Raw genomic sequence first — 8,495 nt, forward strand, 5'->3', positions numbered from 1 at the left:
CAGTATGTAGTAATCAAAATTATCGGAAGTCATGTTTTGACAGTAAGCCCTTTCGGCTTCTTTCCTTTTCTTTGCAGCTTCTGTACACTCTCGGTCCCACCATGGTGGAGAAGGAATTCTACTGTTCTTGGTGCTTTTAATGGGAAATATCTCATCCGCAACCTCCGTCATTACTTTAGCGAGAGCCACAGAACACACTGTTTCGTTATTATTTTCTATGTCAGGAAGATTTGAAATTTTTTTATCAAGTCGTTTTTATATTCATTCCAATCTACATCTTTTAATATATATTTTAAACGTGGTGACCGCGAAACAGAAGGCTTTTGCTATGAGGAAAGCTAATCAGAATTGGTAGGTGATCGCTCCCATAAGAATAAGAGAGAGTTTCCCAAGTAAGAGAAGAAGCTAGGCTCGGTGAACTAATGGCTAAATCTACGGCACTTTGACCTTCATCAGGGTTGGTACGGCGGGTAGGAGAACCTGAGTTTATAATACAAAGATTATGAGAATCGATAATATCAACAAGGTCTCTTCCACAAGTTTTAGTTGTAGAACAACCCCATGACTCATGATGAGAATTAAAATCTCCTAACATTAAAAATGGTTTAGGTAAAATAGAAATAATGTTGTTTATTTCTCTAAATATAGAAGGACACGGACGCGGGATATAAATAGATACAAAACAAATATTATTAACAATGGATGCTATTATGGAAAAATCATTATGGTGAGATGGTAAGTCAAACTGGGAAAAATTAAGGGACTTTTTGATGAGTGTGGCAACACCGCCATACCCATCGGCTCTATCTTCCCTGAGACAGGAATAACCAGGAATTTTAAAACAAAATTCCGGTTTTAACCACGTCTCACATAGAGCTATAACACAAGGGTTAAATTTGTTAATAAGATAAATTAAATCAGATTTGTTCTTCACTACGCTTCTGCAGTTCCATTGTAGTACTTTGCCTAAGTGAGCCATTGTTAAATATGTCAGTTATTATTTTCAATAAAGGGGCAACGTTGGACGGTAAAATTGTTTGTGACAGTGATGAAACTAAAGCTATAATAATATCAGCCACCGATTGTGGTTCTGGCAGGGTACTAGTTTTAGGAAGTGCACACCCATCAGCATAAGTAGGAGAGTTGAAATCACCCACAAGAGCTTGGTGGGCTGCACGATCATAACCTTGTATCGATTTAGGCGGAGAACGGGGCTTCAGAAAAACAGTTTTTATAAGAGTTACTGTGCAATGGTTGAGTGGCTGGAGTTTTGATATCTTGGCTGTTGGCTACAAAAAGAAGATGGGGGTGTAAACTTTAATGTGTCAGCATATGATTTTGTCACCGGAGGATGTATCTTTGATGCTTCTGAGTATGAAACGCAATTTTGGGCCATATACTTTTTTATATTTGTCTGCCTACCGGCTTCTGGACAAACCTTGCTAATTGCAATATGGGGCACGCCACAAAGACAACAATAACTATTATCTTGGTCGCAATCACAAGATGTACCAGTATGCCCTTGTCCACATTTATAGCACCTTGGTTTAGATCTGCATGTATCTTTAGTGTGTCCATACCGGCAACAATTGTAGCATTGAATTGATGGATAAATGTATAGTTCTACTTTGAGGGAATTAAAACACATAAATACTCTTGTGGGAAGGACCTGACCATCAAAAGTAAGCACTATAGTCTGGGATGGTTTCCAAGTAGCAGAGCCATCCACTATTGTTTTAAAATTTAAGCGTCTTACTTTTATTATGTCACCACAACCTAATGGAACCCTAATATTTTCTTTTATTTCTTCTACAGACATGTCCACCGGTACACCTCTTACGAGCCCCATCCTGGTAACATTAAAAGATGGAATAAAAGCTTCATAACCTTTTCCAATAAGGCATGATGTTTTAAGAAAGAATTTGCAGCTGAGTGACTTGTGAATGCCATTGAAATTTTGTTGCGACCGATACGCTTCAAACTGCCTTGTACTATGTTTGGCACCTGGTTTTATACAAAAATCTGCCAAAGCATATTGGATGCAAATTAAGATCCTGTGTTACCTCTCCTGTACTAGACCTAGCAACATGAATAATAAATGGTGAAGCATCCAATGCAGTATATTCTTTTCTAATACTATCAGATATATTGGGAGGTAACTGGGAGGCCTGAGATGGAAGAACTTGTGTATGCGGTGCTATAAGAGGTGATGGATTTTCAGTGATTTTTTCGTCACTGTCTTCACAACGACATCCACTTCTACCTGAATCTACAGCCATTGCATTTTTGCGTTTTTTATTACATGTTTTGCACACCTTATTTAATCGTATGCGCTTTCTTTTATTTGTATTGGAAATTGAACAATCTGTGTCTATGCTTGAAGCAGTTTCTATTGTTACAAAATGTGATGGTTGGGGAACATCACCCCAGGATCTGGGGGGCTCGTCCATCCCAACCCCCAACTAAATATTAATAAAATATACACTTACCAATAGTTGTTTTCTATATACACTACACTACAATTAAATAAATAATGAAAAAATATATACAATTTACAACTTAACTGACTAAATTTCTGAATAAAAATAATTATTTTCAATTTAAGATGAAAAAAGACACCCGCCAAATTCAAAGGTTTCCCGCGCTTTTTTTCTTCACTTACTTATACAGTCGAATCCGTTTATAATGACATCGAAAGGAATTGACAAACACGTCATAATAAGCGGACGTCATACAAAGCGTTTTGTGAAAAAAAAACATTTTTATGTAAATGGTATGCATGTATTTAAGTACTTTAATAGAGAAACATAGTAACTTATAAAATGTATGTATGTATGTATGTACATAAAAGTTGTATTTTTAATGTAAGTAATCTGTAATTTTTGTCTGCTTTTGTTTTTATTTTATTGTAAAAACAGTCTCTAATACTATTATGTATAGAAGACATCGCTATGGTCAAATTATCGTTTTCAATATTGCTATGAACAAATCAGGATAATAATTGTGCAGCTTTTAATGCCTCTTCTGCGGTAGGTAATGGTTCTTCCTCGACTTCTTCTTCCCCATCACTGAGATTCAAAATAAAAACGAGCCACGTGCCGAACGTCGTCGGGCATCAACGAACATTACCGAAGGCGTAAAGAATCATGTCGGTCATTATAACCGGACATAATTTATTAAAAAGGGGTCACAATAAGCGACATGTCACTGTAAGGGAAGTCATTATATCCGACTTTTTTATAAAGAATCTTATATGAAAACCAAACTTCGTAGTGTAATTACGTCATAATAAGAGGTTGGTCAATATAGGCAGAGTCATAATAAACGGATTATACTGTATTTCTATTTTGTATAAATTTACTTTTTTATGGCTACAAGCACTATGTTGCTGTGCTACGCCAATGTCAATAAAGCTAGGGAAACATATTACAGGAAGGAAATTGGTTTCGGAATTAGGATTAAGTCAGGAAAGTAGTCAAGATATAATATATTAAAAATAATAATATTCGTCAATACAATATATTAATAAGTATATACAAACTATATTTTTATGTTATTATGTACAATAAATGAGGAAATAGCTTTATAAATATTTACATTAAATAAGAGGAGGGAAGAAATACAACAAGGAAAAGGAACACCAAAGGAAATGAGTTGACTTATAAAATGAGCATTATCAAAAAGCGGACAAGCGAAGAAGATATGATTGAGGTCACCCTCCTCTTCACCGCATTCACAAGTTCTACTACCAATAATACCAAGTCTAGCAAGGTGAGCTGGCGAACACACATGACCCAAGCGCATTCTCATTAATATACTAGTAGATCGCTTACCAAGATTTAATTTGCAAAACCATGGCTTCTCCGGTATACCCAATTGGACTTTCGAATACAATTTGCCTTTTATCTGACTGCTTTCTTCCCAGCATTTTTCCCAGGATTCCCTGAGAAAAGTACTCGGAAGTGCAGCCAGATCGTTGCAATAATTTATGTACGGATATACATCACCACTTGTTATCGCCTCATTAGCCAAAAGGTCGGCTTTTACATTTCCTTTTATATTAGCATGACCAGGGACCCAACATAAAACTACAATTACGTTTTTGGAAAGGCATTCTATGAGCTTTTCTCTTATATTCATTATCACAATTGAGTGGGATTTTGATTTGAAAGGAAATTTTTCAACGGCCTGAAGGGCACTATATGAATCTGAAAAAATAACAGTTTTACTAAGTCTAGCAATAAGAATAAATTCTAACGCTTTATATATTCCATAACATTCCCCTATAAAGACTGAAGTTTCTGGAGGAAGCTTTATTTTTTGTATAATATTATACTGAGTATGGTAAACGCCCACGCCCGTATAATCTGACAAAGAGTGTTTTGATGCGTCAGTGAATATGTGGTGAGAATCAGGCCATTTAATGCTTACTAATTCATTAAACTGAGTATTAGTGTTAGGGTGGTCTCTATCAACGCCCAAGGAATAACATATCACCGGCGAAAGCAAAAGTGATTTAAACCCAACCATAAAAATTGGGAGAGAAACTGATCTATAAGTGGGCGCTTGAAAACTTATAAATTTACGAAAACTTATAACTAAACAAGGAAGTGATTTTTCTTTCCACGATGAAGACGTTGCAATATATTGAGAAAGAGATTGAAGAATTGGAAAAGAGCGTGATTAGAAAATTGCAAGGCTTTAAACAAAAATCTGTCTGACAAGTACTGTCTTCGCAATTTAAGAGGAGGTTCTACACACTCAACTTCTAGGGCGTTAATTGGACTGGATTTCATCGCACCAGCAATTATTCTAAGAGCCTTGTTCTGAATTAAATCAAGTTTTTTGAACGCTGCTGAATTAGCCGGTTCCAAGATAAATGTACCATAGTCTAAAAGACTTCTAATTAATGCATTATATATAAGTCGTAAAGAAAACGGATGCGCCCCCCACCAAACACCTGTAAGACAACGTAAAATATTCAAGTTCCGTTCACATTTAGTAACTAAGTAATCACTATGTTGAGAACCTGTAAGTTTTGAGTCTAATAAAACACCAAGAAATTTCACTTCGGTCTTTACCGGAATCATAACATGTTTATATTTTACTTCTATTAAAGGACATTGGCGTTTTCTGGTAAACAAAACTAAACAGCTTTTAGAGGTTGAAAGATCTAATCCATTTAGAGTCATCCAGGACTCTAAATATCTCATAGCTGATGACATAGAGGAACAAGAACTAGAAGTAATTTTTCTGATGTATAAAGAAGGAGGTCATCTGCATATTGTAGGATTTTACGGAACTTTTAAAGCTGATTCCAGGTCATATGTGTAAATATTGTATAGTAAGGGACTTAGCACTGACCCCTGGGGTAGACCCCTACATACGGTTCTAGATAATTTGGTAGCATCATCTGGACAAATATGAATACATCGTTCTCTTATTAAATTTGTAATAAAATTAGATAGCATACCGGGGATGTTAAGATCATGCATTTTTTTGCTTAGAATGGAGGGAACGACATTGTCGTATGCTGAATTAATATCTAAAAATGTGGCAACCACTGATTTGCTCTCAGAAAAAGCTAGGCGGATATCGGACACAAAAATACTAATACTATCTATCGTGCTTTTGCCTTTTCGGAATCCATATTGGCTATCTGACAGAAGGCGGTTACCCTCGATATACCATTCCAATCGTTTTTAACCATATGTTCAGCGAGTTTTAACAGTACGGAGGATAAAACTATTGGACGATAAGATGAGACCTGGCACGCAATTTTACCAGGTTTCAGAATAGGTAATACAATTTGTGATCGCCATGAGGCAGGTATGTTACCAGTTGTCATAATAGAATTAACAATGTTTAAAAAATAAAGTAATGCTGTTTCACTAAGATTACAAAAAAAAGAGTAGGGAATACCATCTTCACCTGGGGAAGAATCTTTGACGCTAGTTAAAACACCTTTGAGCTCTGATAGTGAAAATGGGGAGTTTAAGTCATCATCTATTTTCAGGACTGCGGATGGACAAAGTTGTTGTGGAACAGTAGGAGGAGCCAAATGATCTAAAATATCTTCTGTTAGGGAAGGCGAGAGTGAACAGACGGAATTATCACTAAAAGCTGATCGAAATCTTCGAATATTTCGCCAAACCATAGATGGACGAGTATCTGGGGAAATAGAATGACAAAATGATTTCCAACCTTCAGATTTTTTTCTTTTGAAATAAATTTTTCGTCTGTTTAGAAATCAGTATGTAGTAATCAAAATTATCGGAAGTCATGTTTTGACAGTAAGCCCTTTCGACTTCTTTTCCTTTTCTTTGCAGCTTCTGTACACTCTCGGTCCCACCATGGTGGAGAAGGAATTCTACTGTTCTTGGTGCTTTTAATGGGAAATATCTCATCCGCAACCTCCGTCATTACTTTAGCGAGAGCCACAGAACACACTGTTTCGTTATTATTTTCTATGTCAGGAAGATTTGAAATTTTTTATCAAGTCGTTTTTATATTCATTCCAATCTACATCTTTTAATATATATTTTAAACGTGGTGACCGCGAAACAGAAGGCTTTTGCTATGAGGAAAGCTAATCAGAATTGGTAGGTGATCGCTCCCATAAGAATAAGAGAGAGTTTCCCAAGTAAGAGAAGAAGCTAGGCTCGGTGAACTAATGGCTAAATCTACGGCACTTTGACCTTCATCAGGGTTGGTACGGCGGGTAGGAGAACCTGAGTTTATAATACAAAGATTATGAGAATCGATAATATCAACAAGGTCTCTTCCACAAGTTTTAGTTGTAGAACAACCCCATGACTCATGATGAGAATTAAAATCTCCTAACATTAAAAATGGTTTAGGTAAAATAGAAATAATGTTGTTTATTTCTCTAAATATAGAAGGACACGGACGCGGGATATAAATAGATACAAAACAAATATTATTAACAATGGATGCTATTATGGAAAAATCATTATGGTGAGATGGTAAGTCAAACTGGGAAAAATTAAGGGACTTTTTGATGAGTATGGCAACACCGCCATACCCATCGGCTCTATCTTCCCTGAGACCAGTGTTGCCAGAAGGTTACATTTCTTACATTTTCGTTACTTTTGACCCTCGCGTAACATGTAAGTAATTTTTATATTTAAGGCAATTTTCGTAACTTTTGAGAACAACGAGATTTGTAATACAACATTTTTATTGTAAACAGTTTATGAACGCATTTCTATTCAACGCATCCAAATTGAACACGCCTAAAACTGGCGGGTCTAAAAAGTATTTCACTCCATATCACACTCAGACAATATGAAACTCGCCATGACAATATGAAACGTATCTTGCATATATTAAAACTTGATTTTGAGTGTGCGCGCGCACATTTCCTACTTCGCGAGTCCCCGCGGTTTCGCAGCTACAAAAATGCTTGCTCAAAAACGTGTATATTAAAAAAAAAACAATAATGTAACTTTTGCACCAAAATGTAACTTTTCAGGAAACGAAACGTAACTTACGACTCAAGGGCCCTGGCAACACTGCCTGAGACAGGAATAACCAGGAATTTTAAAACAAAATTCCGGTTTTAACCACGTCTCACATAGAGCTATAACACAAGGGTTAAATTTGTTAATAAGATAAATTAAATCAGATTTGTTCTTCACTACGCTTCTGCAGTTCCATTGTAGTACTTTGCCTAAGTGAGCCATTGTTAAATATGTCAGTTATTATTTTCAATAAAGGGGCAACGTTGGACGGTAAAATTGTTTGTGACAGTGATGAAACTAAAGCTATAATAATATCAGCCACCGATTGTGGTTCTGGCAGGGTACCAGTTTTAGGAAGTGCACACCCATCAGCATAAGTGTGAGAGTTGAAATCACCCACAAGAGCTTGGTGGGCTGCACGATCATAACCTTGTATCGATTTAGGCGGAGAACGGGGCTTCTGAAAAACAGTTTTTTTATAAGAGTTACTGTGCAATGGTTGAGTGGCTGGAGTTTTGATATCTTGGCTGTTGGCTGCAAAAGAAGATGGGGTGTAAACTTTAATGTGTCAGCATATGATTTTGTCACCGGAGGATGTATCTTTGATGCTTCTGAGTATGAAACGCAATTTTGGGCCATATACTTTTTTATATTTGTCTGCCTACTGGCTTCTGGACAAACCTTGCTAATTGCAATATGGGGCCGCCACAAAGACAACAATAACTATTATCTTGGTCGCAATCACAAGATGTACCAGTATGCCCTTGCCCACATTTATAGCACCTTGGTTTAGATCTGCATGTATCTTTAGTGTGTCCATACCGGCAACAATTGTAGCATTGAATTGACGGATAAATGTATAGTTCTACTTTGAGGGAATTAAAACACATAAATACTCTTGTGGGAAGGACCTGACCATCAAAAGTAAGCACTATAGTCTGGGATGGTTTCCAAGTAGCAGAGCCATCCACTATTGTTTTAAAATTTAAGCGTCTTACTTTTATTATGTCA

The 8,495-nt window shown here is 36.4% G+C and overlaps 1 long non-coding RNA gene across 2 annotated transcripts; it reads left to right on the forward strand.

Annotated features, from left to right (window-relative positions):
* The first annotated feature begins 778 nt into the window (after positions 1-778).
* Positions 779-2,114, forward strand: LOC119192389. 2 transcript variants are annotated; one of them, XR_005113634.1, is made up of 2 exons: positions 779-1,027; positions 1,816-2,114. It is a non-coding gene; the product is annotated as an uncharacterized LOC119192389 (long non-coding RNA). The 2 variants fall into 2 exon arrangements; XR_005113633.1 differs by having other exon boundaries at positions 780-970.
* Positions 2,115-8,495: the final 6,381 nt, after the last annotated feature.

Source organism: Manduca sexta, unplaced genomic scaffold (assembly GCF_014839805.1).
Source record: "Manduca sexta isolate Smith_Timp_Sample1 unplaced genomic scaffold, JHU_Msex_v1.0 HiC_scaffold_2725, whole genome shotgun sequence".
In the NCBI taxonomy this organism is placed as follows: domain Eukaryota; kingdom Metazoa; phylum Arthropoda; class Insecta; order Lepidoptera; family Sphingidae; genus Manduca; species Manduca sexta.